Consider the following 27183-nt stretch of genomic DNA (forward strand, 5'->3'; position numbering starts at 1 on the left):
GGGGGGCTTCTGAAAGGACCGGGTTTGTGTATCTCCTCTGTGCACGCCCAGCAGCAGGCAGACACTGGAGCAGTCCCCCTGCATCAGGGCCCCAGGGAGCAGAAAGAAGAGTGGGTGAAGAAATGACCGAGGTAGGGGACAGCCACGGCGGTTTCCATAAATGCTTAATGGGCTGAAAGCAGCCAATCTGGCTGCTGGGCCGTGGGCAGCGCTCAGCCCCCATTTGTGGTACAACCTCACAGATGACAATGATAAAGTCACATTTACTGAGCCGAGTACCCATAAGCACTTTACCCATAACAGCTATTTTTTTTCTGGCTGTGTTGGGTCTTCGTTTCTGCGCGAGGGCTTTCTCTAGTTGAGGCGAGCGGGGGCCACTCTTCATCGCGGTGCGCGGGCCTCTCACTATCGCGGCCTCTCTTGTTGTGGAGCACAGGCTCCAGACGCGCAGGCTCAGTAGTTGTGGCTCACGGGCCTAGTTGCGCTGCGGCATGTGGGATCTTCCCAGACCAGGGCTCAAACCTGTGTCCCCTGCATTGGCAGGCAGATTCTCAACCACTGCGCCACCAGGGAAGCCCCATAACAGCTATTTTAATTATCACAACAACCCTAAGAAGCATATGCTACAATTATCCCCAACTTACAGGTAGGAAATGAAGCTCAAAGGGGTGGAGCTGCTTGGCCGAGACAAGAGATCACTGCCAGGTTCACACCCCAGGGGTCTGGCTAGGAAGCCTGAGCTGCACCCACCACCCTGAGCATCAGAGTGGGGGGCACCTCTGCTCTCCTCCTCTCGTGGGAAACAGAGGTCCAGAGACAGGAAGAAAATCCCCCCAAATCACACAGCAGGACAGAAGCAATCTTGTTGCTCAAACGGGTCTCCCGAGGGCCTACCCTGAGCTCTCGTCTGCATTCAGCCGGTCCTGGCGAGGCTCAGGGCACAGCAGTCCCCACTACCCAGGAAATGAAGCGCCTTCCCCTCCCCGCCCCACCCTGTCCTCAGCGGAAGAGAAGCCGGGTCTCCCACACGTATGGGGCTGCTCCATGCCGTTGGTTACCAGTTCACAAACACACATCCCATGGCTCAGATCATCAAAACCAAGGGCGTCATTTTTATTTTTATATCAGCCCGAGTGCTTAGGCATCAGTTTTGCCCACCTGGAATTCAGCTCAGCTGTTGGTGAAACCATTGATCTGCCCTGAGACCTCCCATGGCCCTGCCCGCCCAGGGAGTGGTTTGCTCAGATACCCGGAAACAGGATCCAAACCCAGCTAAACAAAGCTCTGAGTCGTTTTTTTGCCAGGAAAACAATTGTTTCAAGGCCTTAACTCCCCCAGTGTAGGATCTGTGTTTCTCCATAAGACTGGGGGCCCCAAGGCAGAGCTATCTCTCCCCCAACCGACTGGGTTTTCTCCCCGGCTAGGAACTGCGTCTCCCCCATCAGACTGAGTAGGGTCTCTACCCCACTCCAGCCAGTCCCCATCCTGGGCACGACTGAATCTACACAATCTGGCACAAGGCAGTTTCTCCCAGAATGAAATTCTGGGTGACAGAAAAACTCCCCTATCCCTCCCACCCCAATCCCAGGTAGCCAAGCCAGAGAGGCCACTGTGAGGAGCCCCTGGGGGCCTGTCCCAGGCCAGCGGGGCCCAGCCTGGCCCACAGGCTCCTCTCCCTGCCTGCCACCTCCACTGGGCAGCCCGGCGCCCCCTGACCCCATGGCCTTCCATCATGGGAGATCTATAACATTTACAATCCCAAAACAAAAGGCCCCGAGAGCTGAGGACAGAATTCATCTTCCCAGCTGACAAGCCCCGTTAATTAACGACTTGGAAATCGATGACGAGAAGGGACAGGCGGCAAATGACACCTCATCGTGGCCAGGAGGAGGAAGAAAATGTCCGGGGACTGGCGGACACGCACCGCAGGGCTGGCGGGGTGCCTGGGAGAGCCACCGCACCCATCTGTCACTGTCACTTCAAACGCGGCCGACTACCCCCCAGCCCAGAAATTCTCATTTCCCACTGCAGCAGACCCTCAAGGAAACAGGGGGGGCGGTAGGTGCCCAAAGAGTGCAGGGGAAGAAACGATGGAGAACCCACTATGTGCCAGGCACTGTGCTGCCTGCTCTTCATTCATTATAACCTCCACCAGCAGCTGTGAGAGGTGGGTTTTATGAGTCCTATTTTGGGGATGACAACATTAAGGGCTGGAGGCAAGTCAACCTAAGGCTGGGGTTGTGTTTTAAAATGTCTGTTAGGGCTTCCCTGGTGGCACAGTGGTTAAGAATCCGCCTGCCAATGAAGGGGACACGGGTTCAAGTCCTGGTCCGGGAAGATCCCACATACCGCAGAGCAACAACTAAGCCCATGTGCCACAACTACTGAGCCTGTGTGCCACAACAACTGAAGCCCGCGCACCTAGAGCCTGTGCTCTGCAACAAGAGAAGCCACCACAATGAGAGGCCTGCGCACCCAACGAAGAGTAGCCCCTGCTCACTGCAACTAGGGAAAGCCCGCGGGCAGCAACAAAGACCCAACCCAGCCAAAAATAAATAAATAAAATAAATAATAATTTAAAAAAATAATAATAAAATAAAATAAAATATCTGTTAGAGGTTGATGAGACAAGCTTTTGGATCTAAAGAGGCAAACTGATTAGAGAAAAGAGCTCTGGATTTGAGCAAAAGATCTGAAACTGAGGCTGGCCTCCATCTCCACTGTCTTGTGATATCAGACAAGTTGCTTAATTTCTCTGAGCCTCAGTTTCCTCATCTGTAACAGAGGGAGAATAACCCCCACCCTACGTAGCAGATAGAGGGCTCACTAATCCTTACGGATGAGTTTAGGATGCACTAAGGCCTACACTTGGGGAAGGGGTCAGACATCATTTTCTCATCACCAGGCCTGTGGATTCAAATCTGGAACATGACAGATATGGGATGAAATGATACAAGAGACAGAAGGACTGTGCCGGAGAGGGGAAGTCTTGGGAGGGCTGAAGGGTGGCCATCAAAGAGGCAAGGACTACAGGAAGCAGGCCCCCTTGTGCCCACCTGTGAGGGGGTGAATTTTTCTGAAGGAGGTAATAAGAACACCTACACCTCGTGAGGTTGTCCTAAAGCTGAGACAAATGATGTAAGGGCTCAGCATGGCCTGGCATATAGTAAGTGCTCAATAAATTTTGGAAAGTGTGGATGTTCTCCCATTCCCTACCCCTCTCCCAAACAAGTGCTTGTTGAGATGAGGTGCAGGAGGAGAAAATAAAGCACATGGAGCCCCCGTTGGCTCCAGGGCTCCAAGCTGAGCACCCATGGGAGAGGCATGGCTTCCGCTCTTAGAGAAAACCCCTGAACATGGACCTAAACCATAACTTAACCTTCTGCCATGAGGAACTCAGTACTGTGACAAGGACAGAGCTTTCTGGGAGCCCAGAGGAGGATGCCAAGTCCTCCCTGGAGGAGGTGCTGTCTGTGTTGGAAGAACAAGCAGGAAGTTATCATGGATGGACATGAGGGAAGGGGACTCAGGCCAGAGGGAAGGAGTCCAGCCCAGAGCTGGCACACAGTGGATGCCTCTTCTTTCCCCTCTACCCGGCCCAGAGTTCAGCAGAGTCCCAGAGGTGTCTGGGGAACATGGGAGTACCTTGTGGCTGCTGGGGATATGAGGGTGGAGAGCCTGGGACCAAACAAAAATGGGCCCAGAATGCCACACCACACATTAGAGCCTCAGCTTCCTTCTCTATAAAATGGGACCAGATTCCAAAGAAGATAGGCAAATGGAAAATAAGCACATGAAAAGATGCTCAACATCATTAGTCATTAGGGAAATGGAGATACAATTTCACTCTTCCAAGATGGCTGTAACAAAACAAACAAATGAAAAAACAAACACAGAAAATAAATGGTGGTAAGATGTGGAGAAGTTAGAACACTCGTGCATTGCTGGCGGGAGTGTAAAATGGTGTAGCTGCTACGGAAAACCGTTTGGAGGGTCCCCAAACATTAAATATAATATTACCATATGACCCAGCAATTCCACGCCTCGGTGTATATCCAAAAAAGAACTGAAAACAGGGCCGCAAACAGATACTAATATGCTAGTGTTCATAGCAGCACTATTCACAACAGCCAAAAAGGTGGAAATAACTCGTGTCCATCAACAGATAAATGGATAGGACTTCCCTGGTGGCGTAGTGGTTAAGAATCCACCTGCCAATGCAGGGGACACGGGTTTGATCCTTGATCTGGGAGGATCCCACATGCCGCAGAGCAACTAAGCCCATGCGCCACAACTACGGAGCCTGCGGGCCACAACTACTGAAGCCCGTGCTCCACAGCAAAGAGAAGCCACCGTAACAAGAAGCCCGCGCACCGCAACGAAGATTAGCCCCTGCTCGCCACAGCTAGAGAAAGCCTGCACGCAGATACGAAGACCCAACGGAGCCAAAAAATAAATTAATTTTAAAAAAAGAGATAAGTGGATAAATAAAATTTGTTGTGGACATACGATGGACTATTATTCAGCCACAAAAAGGAATGAAATTATGCTACATCCTACGACATGGATGAACCTTGAAGATGTTATGCTAAGAAACATCTTAGCATATGAGAAAGAAACCAGACACAAAAGGATAACTATTGTATGTACGTATTGTATTGTATGATTCCACTTATATGAACTCTCTAGAATGGGCAAAGTCATAGAGAGAGAAAGTAGATTAGAGGCTACCTGGGGCTGCAGGTAGTGGGAGACAGGAGGTCACTGCTTCGTGGGTACAGAGTTTCTGTTTGGGACAATGAAAAAGCTTTGGAAATAGTGGTGATGGTTGCACAACATTGTGAGTGTAACTAATGCCACTGAACTGTGCACTTAGAAAATGGTTAAAATGGCAAATTTTATGTTGTATATATTTTACCATAATTGAAAGAAGGTTTTTAATCCAACAGGAAAACAAATGGGGCCAAGACCTTCTTTGGCGAGAGTTCTGCTCTAGCTCTTCTGAGGACTCTCTGGGATCAGGGGAGCCCTGCACTGGGCAGACCCTCTGAATTGAGGGTGGGAGACCGATTGTACTGCCCCTCCTTCTCCTTTCCAGCTGCCCCCAAGGCCCCCCGCTGCCCCTTCCTCTGGCCCAAGGCCTGGGGGCACGTTGGCCAGGACTAGGCCAACCTGGGCCTCCTCTGAGAGCATATGGCTTCTCTCTCCTCCTCTCTCCCCACCCCTGGACCCCTTAAAGAAGAAGAGACCTTTCCAGAATACTTCATCTCACCGGAGCTGTAAATACCAAATTTAAATTCATACTTTGTACCACCTTTGATTTCAAAGCGGATTACACCTCCGTGGTGAAAGGCGGCCACAGCGCAGGGTCTGAGCAGGCCTCCTGGGCCTGTTAACTCCTTCCACTTCATTAGGTCTAATCCTAGTGGCGCTGAGTAAGGGGGCCTGGGCTGCACCCGGCACTCGGGACCATATGTGCCCATTGTGTCACTCAGCCGCTAATCCAGCACTGTTGTGGGCACTAGCCCACCGGACAGGGGCTCTGATCCCCCATGCTGGGCCGGGAGGGGGTCCTGGCCCTCAGGGTGGGGGGGCAGTCAGGGTCTGGCTCAGCTCCAAAACCCCCCACGAGCCCTTTGGGGAGTGAGCTGCAGGGAGCACAGCATGGGAGTCACGGAGAGGTGGAAAGACGGACACCAGCCTGTCCTGCTATGCTTCTCTCCACCAACATACGCTCGCCTACCAAACGCCCAATGTGAATGCACACTCACGGGTACACTTACTCACACATCCGCACTCACTCTGCAACACACTTGTGCAACATGTCCACGGGCTCAGGACACCCAGCAGCACACCTGCGCACGAAACACTCAGCCCCCGGACACAACCACTCTTGTACGCACTCACAACTACCCCCAGGCTCACAACAGCCAACCCCCAGCAGGACTCCTGTGTGCCTGCACACGCTCACATACACACCTCACACACGCAGACATGTCCACACCCACGTACCCTCAATATCCCTGATCACCCACATACGCCCACCCACACACCTGTATCCACCCCGTCACATCTAACTGGTCCACTCTACAGAACTTTGCAAGTTTGTTTAAAAAAATAAAAGAGCCCCTGGCATTTCCCACCCCTCCACCCCCGCGACCCTGGCCTTTTGCAAAGCCCAGGATGTTAGCACCAGACGGGGCTTTGAAGGGAATTGAGTCCATCCTTCTCACAGGTGGGTCGACCGGGCACAGCAGAGTGACGGGGCCCAGCAGACAGTGGAAGCCTGGGCGGAGCGGGCCCTGAGCCCTGCAGCCAGCAGCTCTGCCCGCCTCGTTGGCTGACTTTGAGAAATTCTCTTAATGCCACAGAGCCGCGTGCTTCCTCATCTAACTGAAAAGAAAAAGGTGTGAGAGCACCTGTCCTGCAAGACTGTTGTGAGGATAGAGACACGTTGCATCCCAGTGCTTTGTGAACGCACAAGTACCCCACACAAGCGCGTAAATGTCACAGATGGGCCTCCAGGGTTACTCATGAAACAACAACAATGGGAAGACCAGAACCCAGAGTTTTGGACTCTGCCCAGGCTCTCTGCTGTCCATGACTTTTCAGGAGAGAGGTAGTGCCAGCCCAGACCCGGGGGCCCGGGAGGCGGGCACCAAACAGCCCACAGCTGGGCAGGTCCTGGTGCTGGGCTGCATTTTTGCTTGGGCTGCTCCCACACGGTGACCTGAATCTTAGGAGAAATCGGGCTTTTCAGGTGAAAAGAGTGAACTAGACACGTCTGGCCATCGATAGCTCCCCAGGCCCCGGCTCCAAGCCTAGTGCCCACGTCCTGGAGAGCTCACTGAAACGCACGCCAGCTGAGGGTGACGCTCAGCTGGGAGAGGGGGCAGAGGCGACCATGTCACTGATCGCCCATCCCCAAGGAGGGGACACATACACGTACAGCACCGAAGGCCAACCGTATGCAGAGGCACCAGCACAGCACCTCCTGTCTACCTGCCATCGGTCTTCGTGGTCTCCTGTCCACACTTAGGGCTGGGGAGGGAGAGGACACACGTTAAGGCTGGTGGGGGAGGGGTTAGTTCTGTTTCATCTGATAGTTTTCTCAGACCAAGAAATGTGCACGCATTGGAGTCAGCTCCTACCTCACAAGAGCCAATCACACACACCTCTTTCCAAGTCCGTGTTCAGGGACACCACGTGGATAGCTCGAAACCCGCTATGGTGGGAGGACTTACCCCTCGGAAATGGGTGAAGGCTATAAGCCAGGACATTTTTCCCCAGAGAGCCTGTTGGTAAACATTCACCAGCACCTCAGCACACGTGTTCCTGCTCCCACTGGGAACTTTACGCCCCTTGAGTTAGTTCCTTAAGCCCAGGTGCCCTGAGTCCCTGAACTCCCCACACCAGCCAATGCCCCCTTCTACTTCTGAGCCTCAGATTCCTCAGCCCCCAAATCAGAGGGCCAATAACAGCACCGGGGGCAGAGCTGCTGGTACTTCAGGAAGCACAGGGACCCTGTTTAGATGCAGACCCGGATTATCAGTCCAAGGCGGGGCCTGAGAGTCGGCAAGCTCCCGGGTGAAGCTGCTGATGCTTGGTGGCCCCCACTCTGAGGAGTAAGGACGTATCTGTTAACAGCGAATTCGTACCAGGCACAGGTTTTGAGGCTGCCTTGACTGTCTGACCTCTGGTCTGACCTCTCTCCTCAGCATCGGGGCCCCTCCTCATGATGTGTCATCTCTCTTTGGGTGCTCCTCTCGGACCTCAAACTCAGTGGTTCTTAAACAAAAGCTCAACTGAAAAGACGCATCATTTCATCCCATACGCCTCCCTGCGGACGGTCATTCTCCCTGGGCACTCTCTCTCTCTTGCCCATGACCTGCTGGTCACAACATCGATCAGAAACACCCTCCGCTCCTTCTCTGATTCCATCGCTCGAGCAAGCACGCCATCTCTCCAGCCCCCACCCCTGGGGGCTGGGTGGCAGGTGTCCACCCAACCTTGAGATGGGCCTCACCCTCTTGACGTCCCAAGGCCGTGGTCTGCCAGGTCTTTTCCTGGCCTTGGCCATCTTCTCCCTCAAACCAGCACGTCTGCTTTAGGCCAGCATGTCCACGTCCCAATTCAGTGCCGCAGTTCACTGTCCCCAGGAGGTGCCAAGGGCACCTGAGCTGCGATCCTGCTCACGTGTTCTCAACCCCTCTCTACTCCTTCAAGGATAGCAGGGCAGCCTCCTCCCTGAGGACCCGATCTACCCTCCTATCTCTGAACACCCTCCTTTGGCTCTTATATATGCATCACCCAAAGGGCTCTATTCCATTTCCCCACTAGACCAGGGGCTTTCCTCAGGGCAGGGACCGAGTTTCCCCCATCAGACTAGCAGTTCCCCCAAGGGCAGCAGCTGTGACTCTACCGTCAGATTGGGGAAATTTTCCAGGACCGAGCCCATCTCCTGCATCAGCTCAGGGAGCCCTCCTGCCAGAGCTGTGTCCCTCCCGCCCACCAGCAGCCCAGAGGGTCCTCTGGCACGACCTATGTCTCCTCCATCAACCTGGAATAGGCAGCGCCATGTTTCCTGTTCCTTCTGCAGCTCTGTCCATGGGACTTGGGCCTCCTCTGGTGGGGCGTGGCTGAATGCTCCCCCTTCTTCTCCCACCCACCTAGGTATGCTGGATCCCACCTTTATCCAGCTGTGGTTCTCCTGGGAGAGAGGTCACTGAAATCACCCTGGGAAGGGGGCGCTCACTGCCCAGGGCAGGGTCAGCTTGGAGTCTGTCTCCTTCATCACCCCCTCATGGACCCCCAACGCCTGTTTACAGTGCTGACCCCAGTTCCAGAATGCCAAGGGAGCTCCGGACTCCCAGAGCCACGGAGCCACTTGTTAATTAATTGTACTAATTAGCAGGGATGAGGCCGGACATCTGGACCGTCTCCCAGGTGAGTTCAGACCCTCAGCGCACTCCGGCAGAGGACAGTTGCCCAGCAGGGATACCATCTCCAGTCTGCCGGACCTGGGCTCCCCTCATTGACAGGCACAGAGAACCCTCACACTCTGAGCACCCCAAAGGGACAAGAAGCCAGATTAGGGCAGGGTCAAGGAGCCCTAACCTGCATCCCCACCCAAGACCATCTCCCCCCGCACCAGTCTCCTCTAGAGTGAGGAAGGGAGGGCGGGGCTGCTCTGTCCAGGGCTGGAAGGAGCCCCTTGAGTTGGGAGAGCAGCTGGGTCCCTCCTTATACCCCTGCTTGTCTCCCCAGTGGCCCATTTACTGCACAGCCCCCTTCATCCTCAGCACGCAGGACACTCGCCGGCATCTCTATGTGAATGCTCCTCCAGGATCTCAAATGCAATGTTTCTAAAACAAAGGCGAAACCATAACGGTCTATCGCTCCTGCCAGTCATTCATTCATTCACCCACTCACTCATTCATTCAAAAAATATTGATCAGGCACTAACTCTGAGTCAGGCACTATGCCAGGCACTGAGCCTTCAGCTATAACCAACATGCGGTATATACGTACAATGGAGTAGTGTCTGGCCATAAAAAGGAATGAGATCCCAACACATGCTACAACATATGTGGACCTTGAAAACATTGTGCTAAGTCAAAAAAGCCAGACACAGAAGGACAAATATTGAACGATTCCACTTATATGAGGTACAGGCAAATTCAGAGACAGAAAGTAGAATAGGGGTTACCAGGATTTGCTGGGAGGAGGGAACGGAGAGTTATTGTTTAAGGGGTATGGAGTGTATGTTGGGGATGGTGAAAAAGTATAGGACATAGATAGCGGTGATGGTTATAAAACATTGCAAATGCGTCGGATGTCACTGAATTGTACGCTGACAAATGATTTAAATGATAAATATTACGTTATTTATAGTCTACAGTAAAAACACAAACAAAGCAGAAGTCTTTATCCTCATGGAGCTTAGATTCTAATGGAAGGAGAGAGCAATAAACAAAATAAGTAACGATATATGAAAGATGGTGACAAGTGCTATGGAGAGAAATTAGGTAGGAGAAGGGAAGTGCTGGGGGTAGGGCTACAGTTTTAAAGAGAGTGGTCAGGAAGACCTCGCTGAGAGGGGACCTTTCGGTGAGGACATGAAGGGGATGAGGGAGCATGTGGACGCCTGGGGGAAGAGAGACAAAGGCCCTGAGGTGGGAGTGGTTCTGGGACCCATGAGGGCAGTGGAGTGAGCAGAGGAGAGAGGGCTGGGAGAGGAGGTGGGAGAGGTGCCTGGCGGATGGGATAGGGCCGTGCACACCTGGAGCGCTCATCACACAGCCAGCACGCATCCGTGAAGACCTGCTGCACCCCAGAACCTCCCAGGCACCTCTCCCCTCTGGACCTGCCCTTCACACACCTGACCCACCTCTCACGCCTGTCCGCAGACCCTCCTCACTCCTCTAAACTCTGCCCCCTCTGTATCCCACCTCGGGTACCTGGACACCCTCCCGAACGCCCCCTCCTGGCCTCACTGCAACTACACTCAGATGGACGGTCCAGCTCCCACCTACACGGCCCTCAGCCCGGCCCGGGGCTCTCCCACAACCTTTGCCCCACTTCTCATATGAGTACACCAGGGCTCAGACACACAGAGAGGCTCCAGCTCCCTGACCCGAGGTTTCCTGATTCTGCTTCAGCAGCAGGAGGAGGGAGGCTTGAGTCCAATCCCAGAAAACAGTATCTCAAAGCTCCAGGAGGCAGCCTGCCGTGTGTGTGTGTGTGTGTGTGTGTGTGTGTGTGTGTGTGTGTGTGTGTGTGTGTGTGTGTGTGTGTGTGTGTGTGTGTGTGTGTGTGTGTGTGTGTGTGTGTACGTGCCTCCCGTGGCAGGTCCCCTGCAAGGCTCACACTCCAGAAAAAATGCCTGCCATGGACCTCAGCAGGCAGAAAAGAGAAGGCGATTGGAGGGGGGAAGCTCCAGTTGGGGACAGCGACCAGAACACATTCTAAGCAGAAGAAACCGGTTCGTGTTCAACGTGTCCCACCCCCTCTGGTCTCATCACCCTCCACGTGGGCCTCTGGCTCCCGCTCTCCTTCCCCTACAGTCTCCTTCCCCTACAGTCTACCGTCAACCCATTAAGCCTGAGTCAGATCATGTCCCTTCCCTGCTCAAACCCTCCTGTGCTGTGGCTCCCTGCTTCCCGCAGAGCCAGAGTCCTCTGGTGACCCCCCAGGACCACCCTATCTGTCTCCTGTGCCCTCCCCTCTCGGAACGCCCTTCCACGCCTCTCGCTTCACTCACCTCCTTGCCTTTCCTCCAGTGTGCCAGGCCCCGTCCTGCCTCAGGGCTTTTGCACTAGCTGTTCCGTCTGCCCAGAAGTCTCTTTTCCCAGAATTCTGCATGGCTTACTGAGATCAGGTCTCTGCTTAGCCGTCACCTTCTCAGTGAAGCCCTCCTTGACTACCTTATTTAAAACTGACCCCACTTCCACAACCGCCTCCATGCCCCCTTTTCTCTTTCACTCACCACCTGAAGCTGTTTCCCATCTGTCTCCCTCCACTAGAATGTAACCTCCTGGAGGGCAGTCATTTCTGTCTCTCTGTTCATTGCTTGTCCCCAGTGCTTAGAACCATACCTGCACCTCGTGAGTCAAAAGAATGAATCGACCAGGAACTACAACGAGGGTGACGCTCCCAGGGAAGGGGTAAGGAGAAGGGCAACAGAAAACTGGCATTTGTCTTAGCCTTTCTGTGAACTGAACACTTCACACTCGGGAGATTGATGGTCAGAGAGGTGAAGTAAAGGGTGTCAGGGGAGTGTGGTGTCTGCTCCGAAACCTGTTTACTTTACCCTGTGCTGTCTCAAAAATGTTGGCATCCTGACCTCCCGGATGCAGTTGCCCCCCTGCTTGTTCCGCCAAATGCTGTTTCCGCCAGGTCCCCCCGCCCTGCTCCCCACGACAGGCAACAATCCCGCTCCCCCCAGCCGACACTCTTCCTACTGGGAATCCTGTTCTGAAAGACCCTGGCCCAGAGTTCTGGCTTCTAGTACCAAGAACCCATGTGACCTTAGGCAAGGTCCTGCCCCCGTCCCCCCAGCACTTCCTTTCTCATTGGTAAGTGCAGGAGCTGCACTAGAAGACGTCTAGGTCCCTCTGCACCTGCTCGGAGACTGGACAGTTGCCCCCCAGGCTCCCCGCTCCCACTGGAGGACCCGCCCTGTAGGCACAGGGCACCTGTGCACGTCTGCGTTCCTGGGGGCAGGGCAGGGTGGGGGAGTGAATGAAGTGAACACACCTGAAAACCACAGGCTTCAGCAGGTGAGGGCTGCAGCTGGGATCTGGAGAGTGACCCTCCCCCCCCCAGAGGAGGGGGCCGGGGAGGACCTGCTAAGGAGAACAGAGTTGGGGGAGCGAAGGTCCTAGATGGGCATGGGGACGAGGAGTGTGGCCTTACAGTCCCTTCAGAAGGCATCAGTTGCAGGGTAATCGCTGCCACCATTATTGAGCACGCGCTGTGCACCCTGAACCACGCTAACAACTTCACACACATTCATCTCATTTCATCCTCCCAGCAATCCCGGGAGGTTGGTCCTATTACTAGCCCCCAATTTATAGGTGAGAACACTGAGGCTCAGGAAGGCAAAGTGACCTGCCCATGATCACATGGCCGGAAAGAGGCAGAGTCAGGATTAGAACTCAGTTCTTCCTGACTCCAAAGCCCATGCCCTGTTTTGCAGCCTTTAGGATAGGCACCAGCCACCCTGCCTCTCCCAGAATGCCCCAGTTCCCTCAGTGCCATATTTAGGCTCATCGATTGATTATTGACGGATGCATTTGTGGTCTGGCTCTGGGGCCTCTTAGGCCCTGGGCAAGGACAGGAATGGGGGTGGAGGCGGGGGTCTTCCAACCCCAGGAAAGGCCCTCAGGCTACCCGCACCCCATCGTGCCTGCTTCCGGCATCCAACACTGCCAACTCAACAGCACCTTCCCTCCGCCTCTGGATTTAAAGGCACAGTGACAATTAATCATTCAACGATGTGGAGGGCAGGCTGCAGAGGAGTTAATTAATTAGGGAAATTTCTCCCAGCCCTTTGAAGGTGAAATGTGTGGGGAGGGGCCAGGACCAGGGCCAGTTATTATTCAAGCTTCATGAACAAGCTGACTCTGAGAGAAGTCTTCAGGAACAGCTGGGGTGGGGGGCTTTGGCAGGCTGGAGGCTGCTTTTACCCCCACCCCTAGTAAAAGGGGCCTTTACCAGGGTAGGTCTGGGCATGCCCAAGACCTCCCTCCTCAGCCCAGCTCTAGGCCTCCAGCCCCCGAGGATGGGGTCTCCCTCCTTTGCCAATGGGATGGGGCATCCCTAGAGGCAGATGGGCCTCTAGGAACCAAGCAGAATAAGAAAGGCAAAGCTGTTACCTGCACCTCCTCACGAGATAAAAGTAGCCAATGATATTGCACGTGCCAAAGCCCCTCGGGAATGACTTGGGTGCTCCATCCACACAGATGACTGGCAGGTGACTCCATCAGACCAGGCTCAGGGAAGGAAATTGGGGCAGAGGGTGAGCTGGTCACAGGAGTGGGGGGACAGGAGGGCCATACCCCCCCTCCCGTCTGCCACTGTGGCCTTGAGGGCTTGGTTCTCTTGTGCTAGTGGGGACTCCAGGCTACCTGCCAGGCTGGGCGGCCAGCCCTGGGGGCACATTCTTTGTTTTGTTTTTTTTGCGGTACGCGGGCCTCTCACTATTGTGGCCCCTCCCGTTGCGGAGCACAGGCTCCGGATGCGCAGGCTCAGCGGCCATGGCTCACGGGCCCAGCCGCTCCGCGGCATGCGGGATCCTCCTGGACCAGGGCACGAACCCGCGTCCCCTGCATCGGCAGGCGGAACCCCAACCACTGCGCCACCAGGGAAGCCCTACGGAGGCACGTTCTTAACCCACAGATGGAGCAGGTGGGCAGTTGACTTGGTCATGAGATTAAGGGCAGCAGGAAGCCCCTTGCTCGCAACCACACACCGAATATCACCCTCTGCAGCATGAAGACTTGGAAGCTAGAGAGACACTGAGCTGACAAGAGATGCTCCCTACCTCGAAGGCCCCCAGAGACCCTCTTACACCACTGACAGACAAGGCAAAGTTCTGAGCCAAAACATGGTAGATGCAAAGCCCCACGGGAACACAAAGGAGACCACGATTCAGAATGATGGGGGCATCTGGAAAGACTCAAGGAGGTGCTGTCATCAGGGTGAACACCTGAAAGAAAACCGAAATCTCAACAGGCAAAGGAATGGATGGAAGTGGCAACTTGCATGGTGCATTTGGGGAAGGGTGAGATGGTAAGCAGGGGGGCCACAGTGTGGAGTGGATGGACAGGGGCACGGGGAGGGCTGGAAACGTGGCCAGAGCATCCAGGTGGGCCTGGCAGCAGATGGTCTTATGTGCTGGAACTGGACATGATTCAAACATGGTAGGAGGTCACTCGGGGCTTTAAGGCAGAGCTGCCATGGCTGGAGAGCTCTGGGCCCTTTTTTTTTTTTTCCGGCCACGGCATGTGGCATGTGGGATCTTAGTTCTCTGACCAGGGATCAAACCTGCGCCCCCTGCAGTGGAAGCTCGGAGTCTTAACCACTGGACCACCAGGGAAGTCTGAGCTCTGGGCTTTAGAAAGAACACTCTAGCAGCTGGGAGACAATGGGTTCATTGGAGAGGGGTGAGGCAAGATGGGAAACCAGTGAGGAGGCAGGTCTCATGGTCCAGGAGAGAGATGATGTTGGCTTCATCCAGGAGATAGAGCACAGGGGAAGGGAACTATTGTTTATTGTTCACCTACTGTGTGCTGGACATTGTACTGGACACTTTTCATCATCCTCTCCCTTCGTCTTGGGATTTTTTTTTTTATGCGCAGGATTTGGGGGCAGCTAGGGATCTAATAAAGCTGAGGTGAGCAGGTTCTGCACACCTGAGCAGGTGTCTTTTCTCCAATCTCTCCTCTCGCCTCCCCTTAGAAACCTCCTTCCCACCCTGAAGGAGGGTCAGGGGCCTAGGAACCCTGCTTGTGCTCAACTCAGGGAACCCCACAGAGAAATCGTGAAAAGCAATGCCACGCAGCCCACACCTACCCCCACCCACTCCCCCATCCCCGCCCCCTCCAATCATTTGTACGACAGGAAAAGAACCTAATCCCGAATCTGAAGAACTATGTGATGGAGGATTTACAGTATTAGAAGGCAAACAATGGCAGGTGTAATTAGGAGAAAAATTTGTCATGCTCTCGACTTGGGGAAGAGAAGGGAAGGTCTGGCATCACAATCTCCCTGGTGTTTACCCAGCATGTGCACACACGCGGGGGAGCGGGCGCTGGCCATGGGCAGATTAATATTTGATGCAAGGAAGAGAAACGCATGCTGTTCATGTTTATTTAGGATATTGTGAAATACAGTGAAATTTGCAATTTTATTGGATTTGGGGGGACGGTGTTTTGGAGAAGTCTTAAGCTGCATGGTAGGACACGCACATCTCTCCAGAGCATAGAGGCACCAGCTTTGGTGGTGAGCCCCCTCTACCCCCCTTCCCAAATCCAAACTTCTAGTTCCATTCCCTTCCTGAAATGAGAGAGGATTGGCCCCAGGGGTATGGGTGGAATAAGAGAAATCTCAGCTGGGCCTCTTAATCTGAAGTTTAGTGGCATGTGGCTGGTGGAGAGAGAGGCGGCTGTCTCTGGGGGGTTCTTGTCAATTACAGTAGGGCTGGAAGCCATGGTTGGGCAGCTTTGAGCACTGGTGACCCTGGCTGGCTTTGGTGGGGGGTGGCTGGGAGGGATGGGGAGAAAGGGTAGAGTGAGATAAGGAGCCACACTCTTTGTATTTAAGAAACTGGGTGATGGGAATTCCCTGGCAGTTCAGTGGTTAGAACTCGGCGCCAAATAAAAAAATGTTAAAAAAAGAAGAAAGAAAGAAAGAAACTGGGTGATGGATGGAGCCTTACAAGGCAGGAGTCTAACCTCCCTCCCTCAATCAAGGGTTCAGCTATCCCATTTCCTTTCTCCATGTGGTCATCTAGCCTGTACTTCCACATCTCCGGTGTTGGGAACTCATTAACTCATTCCACTGTTGGACACTCCCCTATGGAAAACTTTTTCCTAGAAACAGTTTCCAAGGTACATAGTTAGGTTGGGGGCCGGAGGGAGGGGGCAAGGGTTAGGTCATAGATGCTCTGTTCTGTGTTAAAATAAAGGATCTAGAGGCTGGAAAGATAAATAGAAAGATCGATTGATCGATCAATAGATAGATACAGATATTTGATGCACAATTTCTGAAAGAAAACATAAGTATTGGTTATGGTGATTGTTTCTGGAGAGGGAAACTGGATGACTATGAAACTGGGGAGTCTGGGAAGGGAGAGAGACCTCCTTTTCACTGTAAAACTTTTGACCAGTTTGAACTTTTCATCATGTGTATGTAATACTTTTTGTTAATAAAAATACAATTTACTTTTTAAAAAGAGACTATCTTCTATCCAAAGAACAGGCTGAGATGAAGAGAAAACAGTATGGTATGAAAAAGAAATAGGAGGAGAGATAAGGGAGTAGATGAGATAAAGGACTACAAGGAAACTAAAAATGCAAGAGCAGAATTCACACACACACACACACACACACACACACGGAGAAATCACACCAATCATTACATTGAACCAAAGTCTGTCTGTGTCCTTGGACGTTCCGCCCACTTTCCCACTGTGCTAGTTCTATCAAGTGGATCACACAGAAGGCCCTTCCCTCTGCCCATGGCAGCCCTTCCCGTATGTGAAGATAGAATGAAATTCCGCAAGAGCCATGTCTGGCGCCTATAACCACCTGAGCTGGATCCGATTGGATCCTGGTCCCACTTCTCTCCTTCACCATATATTGCTACTCCTTTTCTCAAGGACGTGCTCCGGCGAGGCTGCCACCTCTGGTCTTGCCCCCAGGCTCGTGCTCCTCTTAGGCTGGGAGCTCAGGGCTGGGCTGAGTCTTCTCCAGTCTGGGGCCATCTCTGCTGTTGTCTCATACTCTCTGACCTAGACAGAGGCCCAACTTTCTTCAGCAACAAACTGTGGACATCTGGAGCCTGATGGCCCCAGAGACGATCCAATTGCCACACTTTAAAAATGGATAAACGTGGCGTGAGGCGTGACGGGATGAGGGGCTGACCTGAGCTCACGGAAGCAAGATGGGCTTTGTGTCTACTCCCCGCTCCATAGCCCTCTGGAAATCCCGCCAGGACGGGACCTCGGGCAAGGCCGCTAGGAGAAGCGGGGGCAATGCAAGCCAGCCTAGTGTTGGAAGTGGCTCTGCCACCGAGCCCAAAGAGCTGGGCAAGCCAGACAGGGCATGAGGGTAACTCAGGCATGTGGAGAAGACAGAGGCCAGGCAGGCATCAGCCTGCAGCAGTGAGAGTGGGAAGGTAGCTACGCTGATGCTTACAGGTGCCCGTTCGCGTGTGTGTGTGTGTGTGTGTGTGTGTGTGTGTGTGTGTACATCTGCTACAGCCCTCGGCACCCTGACTTGCCGCCTTTGTTCTCAAGGCTGCCCTCCTCCCCTGAACTGTGACCTGAGGTCTCATTTTTTTAAAAAAAATTTCAATATCCCCATTGCCAAGTACAATCCATGGCATATAGTAGGTGCTCAATAAACATTTGCTGGACTGAACTGGATTGAATTGAATTCAACTGAACTGAACTGAATTTTCCAGGTGAGACTACCCACATGAGTCTGTACCAGGGAGAGGGAGAGAAAAGGTGCCACATGGATGAAGCTCGGGGAACGTCTGTGCACACATGTCTGGCAAGGCTCCAAGTTTGCATGTGGGTCCATCTGCATGTTGTGAACCTGCCCTGGCACAAGTGAATTCAAACCACAAGGAGGGAACATGCATTCACATGTGTGAATATGTGTATGCTCACGCATGTGCCAGTTCCAACAGCCCTCACAGGCACGCAGAAAGCCCAGTGACTCCTGGCTCTCGTTGAGCCAGGTTTCTTGCGGGGAAACCTGGAGCAGCTAAAATTAGTATGAAAATGGTAGTGTTCAGTTAAAAGGAAAGGGGGCGGGTAGGAAGAGATGAGGGTGCCCGTGAGTGCTATTTTATTTCTCAGTGAGAGGATAAAGTGATTTTTCCTACATAATTTTTGATGTAGAGGCTAAATTAGGCCGGAGGAGAGGGACAAAGCAACTTTCGCCCTCATTAGTATTCCGGCCGCATTGGCCCAGCCGCGGCAGTTATGTATTTTTGCAAGTATGCATATAATTTATTGTGGAGAACACAATTTACATGGTAGTCGATGCCTGTTTTATAGCCTCACAAATAGATGTATGAACTCAAGCATATAATGGCCCAACCAGCAGGCGCAAATACGTTCTAAATCTTCTAAATGTGCTTCACAAAAATGTAACTGAGGAATATAAAACAGATCAATTCTTGCATGTTATATATTGGTTTTTGATTTACAAATCTAATCTGGGACATTTCTTCAGAAATGAGGGGATTTTTCTCCCCCCACCTCCTCCTCTTCTTCTACCAACTTCTCTGTGTACAGACCTGGCCTGCTGGTCAGGTGTCTGCAGGCACTGCCCCCTCCAGGATGTGCCCACACGCATGCCCGGCTGCCCGTATGAGCACTCGTAGGTGTGCTGGGGAACCTGCAGACCTTCGGTGGAAGTTGTGGCGTTATCTTTGCTCCACCTATGCGACCTCCCTCATCTGAGGCTGAAAATTTGGCCAGGAGGGCTGATAAGACAGCCCCGAACCCCGAGGTGTGGCATCTCTCAGATCTGGTCCCTCTGGGCTCCTACCTAAGTGGCCTATTTTCTCTGAGACCCAGACCGGCTTCGTGGCTGACTGGAACAGAAAAAGAAAGTGGTGGAGGTCTTAGAAATGAAAATTGAACTAACATTCCCTGAGTTCCATCTTTAATTTGTATTTTAATGTAAATATTTTTATCAATGTATCTTCACGTACATGGCTTTTTTAAAAAGCCCATTCCATCAATAGTTGAATGGACACATAAATTGTGATATACTCATAAAATGGAATACAACACAGCAAAGAAAAGGGAAAGCTACTGTATTCAACAGCATGGGTGAATCTCACACACATAATGTTTAAATGCAAGAAGCCAGACCCAGAAGAAGACCTGCTGTAGTACGGTTTGATTTATATAAAGTCCAAAGCACGAACTGAACCAAACTATAGTGTTTAGAGATGTCAAAACTATCAAGGAGAGCAAGGTAGTACTTTCCACAAAAGTCAGGATGGTTGTTATCTTTGGGGAAGGGAGGTTGGGTGAGGGTACGAGGGGGGCATCTCGGCAGCTGGCAATATTCTAATTCTTGACTGGGTGGTGGTTCCATGGGTATTGGTGATAAATTTCTGAGCTGAGTACTTCTCTTTTCATTCACTTTTCTGTACATGTGTTGTATTTCACAATGAAAACATTTACAAAAACAGCCTGTAAGTGCTTATAATTAAAAGCAAACGCCCCTCCTCCCTACTCCCTGAAGGCAGTGACTGGTGACCATTTGGGCTGTTCTCTTCACGTCTCTGGAAATGTTGTGGAACTTCTCTGGAGCCTCTCCATTAATGAAATTTTATAATCCTTTTCATTTCTGTAAAGTCAGTAGTAATGACTCCACTTCCATTCCTGGTTTTAATAATTTGAGTCTTCTCTCTCTTTTTTTTTCTCTTGGTCAGTCTAGCTGAAAGTTTGTCAATTTTCTTGATCTTTTCAGAGAACTAACTTTTGGTTTTGTTGATTTTCTCCATTTTTTTTTTTAACTCCCTATTTCATTTATCTCCACTCTAATCTTTATTATGTCCTCTTGCTGCTGGCTTTGGGTTAAGTTTAGTCTTCTTTTTCTAGTAAGGTGGGAGGTTATTGATTAGAAATCTTTCTTCTAGTTTAATGTAGGTATTTACAGCTATAAATTTCCCTCTGAGCATTGCTTTTGCTGAATCTCATAAATTTTGGTGTGCAGTGTCTTTGTTTTCATTCATCTCAAGGTATTTTCTAATTTCCCTTGTGATTTCTTCTTTGACCCACTGGTTATGTAGAAGTGTGTTGTTTGATCTCCACATATATGTGATTTTTCCAAATTTCCTTCTGTTCTTGATTTTTTAATTTCATTCCGCTGTCATCAGAAAACACGCTACGTATGAGTTCAGTCTTTTTAAACTTACGGAGACTTGTTTTGTAGCCCAAGATATGGTCTCTCCTAGAGACCGTTCCATGAGCACTTGAGAATGTGAATTCTGCGGTTGTTGGGTGGAATATTCTATCAGGTTAGAAAACAGTGTCTGGGGACTTCCCTGGTGGTACAGTGGTTAAGACTCTGCACTCCCAATGCAGGGGGCCCAGGTTCAAGCCTTGGCCAGGGAACTAGATCCCACATGCATGCCACAACTAAGAGTTCACATGCCACAACTAAGGAGCCCACCTGCTGCAACTAAGACCCAGTGCAACCAAAGAAAGAAAGAAAGAAAGAAAACAGTGTCTGTTAGGCCTAGTTGGTTTATAATGCTTTTTAAGTCTTCTGTCTCTTGACAATCCTCTGTCTAGTTTTTCTATCCATTACATCAATGGGGTTCTTGTTGCTCACCTATGTGGTAATGTGCGAGTCACAATCCCAGTTTCGAGGGCCCACAATCCAGGGAGAAGGGGGAGCTTCAGTTCTACTGAGCTGGGCCATCTCATCCCTGCTCCCCGGTATAGGAAGTTCTCCCTCACCTCCACACTGTCCTGTAGCCTGGGGCCTTGGACTGCTTGAAACCCCCATCAACGTCAAATACCGCCCACATTCCCAGGGTTAGTAACCCTGGTGGGAGCAAAGCAGAACTGGAGGAGTCTTGGAGACCATGTAGTAGAGGTCAGTGTGCTCCTGGTACCCATAGGGAAACTGAGGCTCAGGGAAGGGGAGGATCTTGTTCTAGGTCTCTTGGCGCCAGGCCTGCTGCTGTCCCCCATCATCTGCTCAGACCACAGCACCATGACTGACACACTGGTTGTCAACAAAAACAGAGGGACCTGTTGAAGTCACCCTCTGTGTCATTTCCACTGTAGTGCAGGACGGTGGCGGTGATCGGGGGCAGGACATAGGATGAAGGAGCTGTGTTGAATGGACCTCCCAGCGCACTTAGAAGACCTGCGCTCCCAGCGCAGCTGCACTACTCTGAGCTGTGTGACCTTGGGCAACTCATGCTCTGAAGTTCAGTTTCCTCTGAAAGCATCATGATCATTGCCATCATTTCCTGAGTCCCCACGATGCGCCTGTTATGGTACATGTAGAATCTCACTCAATCCTCCCCACAGCCTTGGAAGAGGTAAATACCTTTGGCATAGGAGGAAACTTGGGCCCCATGAAGCAAAATAACTTCCCCAAAGCCACAGGTACTCACCCATCACTCTCTGGTGGCTCCAAAGCTACAGCCCAGAGAGTCTGCTATGCGGCCTCCATTCACCCTCGGAGCTCTAGTCTACATACTTAATGGCAGATTTGAAGCTAGACTGAGAATCAGATTATATTCATCACTGAGATTACTGTTCATTTTGTTAGCTGAGATCGCAGCGTGGTCAGTTATCAGTGGGAGATACACACTGAAGTATTTCCAGATGAACTGGCCTGCTACCTGCTGATTTGCTTTTAACTACCCCAGCCAAAAAAAAAAAAGAAAAAAAGGAGAAGGAGTAGAGGAAACAAGATGGGCAAAGCTGATAATTGTTGTAACTGAGTGATGGGTACTTGGAACTCAAACTACTCTCTCTAGTTTTTAATGTTTGAACATTTTCATAATGAAATATTAACAAAAACCCTCGGGGGTTCTGACTCCAGATAGACCGCATCTGGGAGAGTTGGTGGTTCTCAGATAAACCGGCCACTACTTGGGGATGAGTCCCAGACCCCTCAGTGTCCCCCAGGGTCAGCAGGGGTCTGGTCTCCTGGTGGACTTGGCTGTGCTGTCTGGAACAGACGTGTGGCTGTGGACCACGTGTGTTTCTCTTCCTGCCCTGGCCACCTGCCAGCAAAGCCCTGAGGAGGCAGGAGGCCAGCCCCCGGATGCTGAGACCCACCGTGGAGATTTTCTCCCTTGACCCAGGAGAGCCCTCCTGAGGGGCAGTGGAAGGAATGGAGGCCTTCACTTTATAGAACAGAGAGGGTAGATGGGATGGCCCTTCAGTCCCCTTCCCAGACAAACACACCCCGGCTGGGGATCTCCACCTGCCAGGAAGGGGAGGGGTTGGAAGCCTCAAGCTGGACTTCCAGGCCTGTATTCACAGCCAGCATCCCCATGGCAACAAGCTAGTTAGAGGGTCCTCAGCACGGTCCCCTGGGGCCACTCATCTGCCCCCCAGGAGGGCAGTATTAATGGGCTACCCTCCCCTCCTCCCCCCTCCCAGCTCTCAGGCCTTCCACAGTGACCCCTCCACGACCCCACCCCCTACAGCCATCACCCTGGTGTACAGAGCCCAGGAGACAAAGGCTCCCTATCCCTGGCCAGACACACCTCGCACACACAGATATACACACACCTGCTTCTGGCTCTCTCACAGCCCTCTCTCTCATGCACATACCTCTCCCACCCTGACCCCACTCACGCCCACAACGCACAGAGTCTGCCCCACATTCCGTGGAAAGAAGGAGGCAAACATTTGCCCACACTCAGACACACACACACACACGCGCGCGCGTGCGCTCCAGGCTGGGAAGGTTGTGGCTCTGCTCTCAGGTATAATCATACCAGCGTGGCAAGTCCTGCTCCACCACATGGCAATAGGTAAGTTGCTCTTTGAGCCTCTGTTTCCCCATCTCTACGTTGGGAATAATTAGACCAACCACCTATGCCAGTCGTAAAGATTAAATCTGATCATGAGAACACAGTAGGTGCTCAGTAAATGCTTCCTCCTTCTTCCCACTGGATCCGGGGCAGGCTCTGTCTCTGGAAGACTGTGCTGGGTTCTGAGTAGGTAGGGTCTGGGAGTCAAGCGGCCTGGTGGGTGACCGTGGGCTCTTCCACCGACTAGGGGCCTGACCTAAACAGTCACGTAATCTCTCAGAGCCCCAGTCTCCTCCTTTCTGGGTGTTTGTGAGGATTAAATGAGTTAACACAGCACTTAGAACAATGCTTGGTATTTCGCTGATGTTGTTGTAGTAATAATATTACTATTAATAATATACTAATAATACTATTAATAATGATTAGTAATAATATTACAACAACAACAAAACCATCATGCTGATGACAGCAAACACTGCCTGAACAGACAGCTTACTGTGTCCCCAGCTCTCCATCGATGCATGAGCCCAGCTAGTCCCCATAAAGTCTAAAAGGGAGATAAAGCCATCATCCCCATTTCACAGATGGGAAAACTGAGGTATAGAAACATTAAGAAACTCATTCAGGCCACAGAGGTAGAAAGTGGTGGCATGGGGATTAGAGTCCAGGGAACCTGACTCTGCTTGAACTGCTGGGCCCCACTGCAGTGCCAGGAGGTGCCACTGTCATTCTTAGAGAGAGGTCATGGGTCACAGACCTGCTCTGCCTGAGGGCTGGACCCCCTCACTTGACAGAAGAGAGAAGTGAGTTCCCGAGAGAGGTCACCCCATCCCATCACGTGCCTGACACCACCTCCCCAATCTCGTGTCCCCTAGAGGGGGCTCCACTCTGACCTGAGGGGCTGTGGAGAATCGGGGCAGCTGCAGCTGGCTGAGGGGGTACTTGGGGACCAGAGAGCCGGAGTCGGGCTCTCATTGGCACAGACCACTGAATCTTGCCATAAATCTCCCCACACCCTCATTCTCTTATCCTTCCCTCCTTCCTTCCTTTTCCCTTGCACAAGTCTGACTGAGTTTCAGTTCCTTGTGAGCAATCGCTCACTGTCACCAGGACTGCCCTACCCTGCCCCGTCCACCAAGCTGGACGGCACATGACAGGGCTTCTTGGCTTCCAGAGAATCCTTGACCTTGGGCAACCCTGCACCTGCTTGCTTTTCTGTCTGTTAGATTGGTATTACACCCTCATTCACGGGGCTGTTGTAAGGAATACTTGAGAGAACTTGGCAAAGCTCATAGCCAAGTCCCAACGTGTGATGAGCGCTCAGGAAATGCTTTACTACTCTTCTTGCCAGTTCTCAGCAGCAGCCGGGGTCTCTGGCAGATCCCGTGCTCCTCTCCCACCCCCTGCCCTCAGGCTTGGACCCCCGGGTCCCAGGCTCATGCGTTTCTTCTCTCCTCCAATGATACGGTGCTGAGAGCCATTTGGGGCTTGGGCCCTGTGCCAGGTCTGGCTCCAATGTTCTATAAGGCCTTGCCCTCAGAGGACCCTGCATGTGGCAGGAGAGGGAAGCAAGCGTCCAAGCAAGCGAGGCAGATCACCTGCACACAGAGTGACATGGAGATAGCCGGCTCTGGTGGTCCTCATTGTGGGATGCACGTTAGAATCTCCTGGGATCCCCATGCCTGGGGTGTACAAGATGGGGTTGCCCGTGGGTTTGGAACGGACCACAGGACCTCGTAGGACCCCAGGTCATAATCCACTGTGGAGAGGAGGTGGAGCACAGAGCCGCTATAAGGAAAGGGTCTGGTGCCTCCACCACCACCAAGTTCTGGAAACAGCAAAGGCTTTAAAAAATTGACTTTTGGGGGCTTCCCTGGTGGCGCGGTGGTTGAGAGTCCGCCTGCCGATGCAGGGGACACGGGTTCGTGCCCCGGTCCGGGAAGATCCCTCATGCCGCAGAGCGGCTGGGCCCGTGAGCCATGGCCGCTGAGGCTGCGCATCCGGAGCCTGTGCTCCGCAACAGGAGAGGCCACAGCAGTGAGAGGCCCGCATACCGCAAAAAAAAAAAAAATTGACTTTTGGGGCTTCCCTGGTGGCGCAGTGGTTGAGAATCTGCCTGCTAATGCAGAGGACACGGGTTCGAACCCTGGTCTGGGAAGATCCCACATGCCGCAGAGCAACTGGGCCCGTGAGCCACAACTACTGAGCCTGTGCGTCTGGAGCCTGTGCTCCGCAACAAGAGAGGCCGCGACAGTGAGAGGCCCGCGCGCCGCGATGAAGAGTGGCCCCCGCTTGCCACAACTAGAGAAAGCCCTCGCACAGAAACGAAGACCCAACACAGCCAAAATTAATTAATTAATTAATAAAAAACTCCTACCCCAACATCTTCTTTAAAAAAAAAAAAAAATTGACTTTTGGATACATAGACTACTCCAAGCTAGACAGTGTCTTAGAAATCAACTTGTCCAACTCCCCAAACGGATGGGGAAACTGAGTACCAGAGAAGGGCATGCTGGTAGTCACCAGCATCTGGGTGGTGGTGCTGCTTGTGAGATTTCCCTGCACAGTCCCTGGGTTGAGGGGCACAGATGGGGGATGCCCTGTTGCTGTTCTCGAGGCTGCCAAAAAATCACACTGGAGGCGGGTGAACCAAGATCTTGAGAAAGGGGCTGTATTCGTCTCCTAGGCCTGCCACAAGAAATTACCTCAAGCTTGGTGGTTTAAAACAACAGAAATGTATTCTCTCACAGTTCTACAGGTCAGAAGTCTGGACGCAAGGTGTTGGCAGGGTTAGTTCCTCCTGGAGGTTCTGAAGGAGAATCTACTCCCTGCCTCTCTCCTTACCTCCTGATGGCTGCCGGCATCCCTTGGCTTGCAGCTGCATCACTCCAATCTCTGCCTCTGTCTCCACGTGGCCCTCTCTGTGTTTCTCTGGGTCTCAAATCTCTTTCTTCTTTCTCTTAAAAGGACACAAGTCATTGGATTTAGGGCCCACCCTAAATCCAGGATGATGTCATCTCAAGATCCTTAAATTAATTACACCTGCAAAGATTCTATTTCCAAATAAGGTCACATTCACAGGTACTGGGGGTTAGGTTTTGGACACATCTTTTGGGGGCAACATAATTCAACTCACTACAGGGCCTCTCTGGGTCACCATGGAAGAGGAGAGAGCAGGAGCATGCCCAGATCAGACCCTCTCAGCCCTGGCCTGTCCTCTTGGGCCCAGCAGCCTGGAGCGGGCCCTCCTCACTCATCCCCACCCCGTAACTGGGTGAGCTCAGACGTGTATTGGAGCACCAGTCCCAGAGGGAGCAGGACATTGTTTGCATGCTTCCCACATGCTGGGGACTGTGCTGGGTGCTGGCGAGAAGCCGGAGGGGGAGCCAAGTCACAGGGACTCTCATAGTCGGGGGAGAGGGAGCCAGACTCCTGTACAGAGGGGCCTGGGAGTGCCTGACTTAGGCTGGCAATGCTGTGGGGCAGAGAGTGCTGGGGCTGCCTGCCAAGACGACCAGGAGGAGATGAGGGAGGGTCAGGAGGTGGTGCTGGGTTTAGCCTTGAAGGACGAGAAGGACTTCACTGGAGACAGGTGGGGAGGAAGTTCCAAACTGAGCCCAAGTGTGTGATTGTGGGTGCGGGTGTAGGGAGGGTCCTCCCCTGGAGCTCCCCAGGCGACTCCTGCTACACCTGGTGTCCCTGGCTTGTCCTCCATTGACCCCTCCACCCGGCACTGAGCTCCTGAGAGCAGAAGCTGGGCATTTCATCACAGCACCCAGAGGATGGGGCTGGCACACGGGGGGGCTCAACACCTTTGCTGGCTGAGTGATGGACAAAGGACTAGCTCCAAAGAGAAACTCTAAGGGGGGGCCCCTGAGAATCTTGAGGTGGGGAGCCCCCCACTCACCGCACCTTCAACACATGCCACCGTTGTTACCATCAGTGATTGACTCCTGGGGTCCTTTGTGTATCACACACCACGCAACACAAACACAAACACACACAGACCCCTCAAGGATTTGAGGCAGCGTGCCAAAAACTACACAAATAGGTAAAAAAAACTTAAATACGTGAAGATGAAATTGAGACCAAGGAAAAATGTGGATAGAGGCATCAGCCTTGGCCTCGTCCATTCAGTACCTACTGTGTGCAGAACACAGATCGGTGATTCCAATTTCTCCATTGGACCTGGCCAGGGAGGGGGCTGGTCAGTTTAGAATTCCAGAGTTTTCGATTTGGAAAAGCCCTTAGAAGTGCCTGAATTCAATGTCCTACACAAAGAGAAATGCCCTCTACTTCATTCGTTCACTCGTTCATTTGCTTAGTCAACAAACCCTTTATTGGGTACCTACTGTGTGCCTGCTGATAAGCGCGGATCAGACAGACGGTCTGGACAGAACGGCAGCCATCTGTTAC

Source organism: Grampus griseus, assembly GCF_964374135.1.
Source record: "Grampus griseus genome assembly, chromosome: 20".
NCBI lineage: Eukaryota > Metazoa > Chordata > Mammalia > Artiodactyla > Delphinidae > Grampus > Grampus griseus.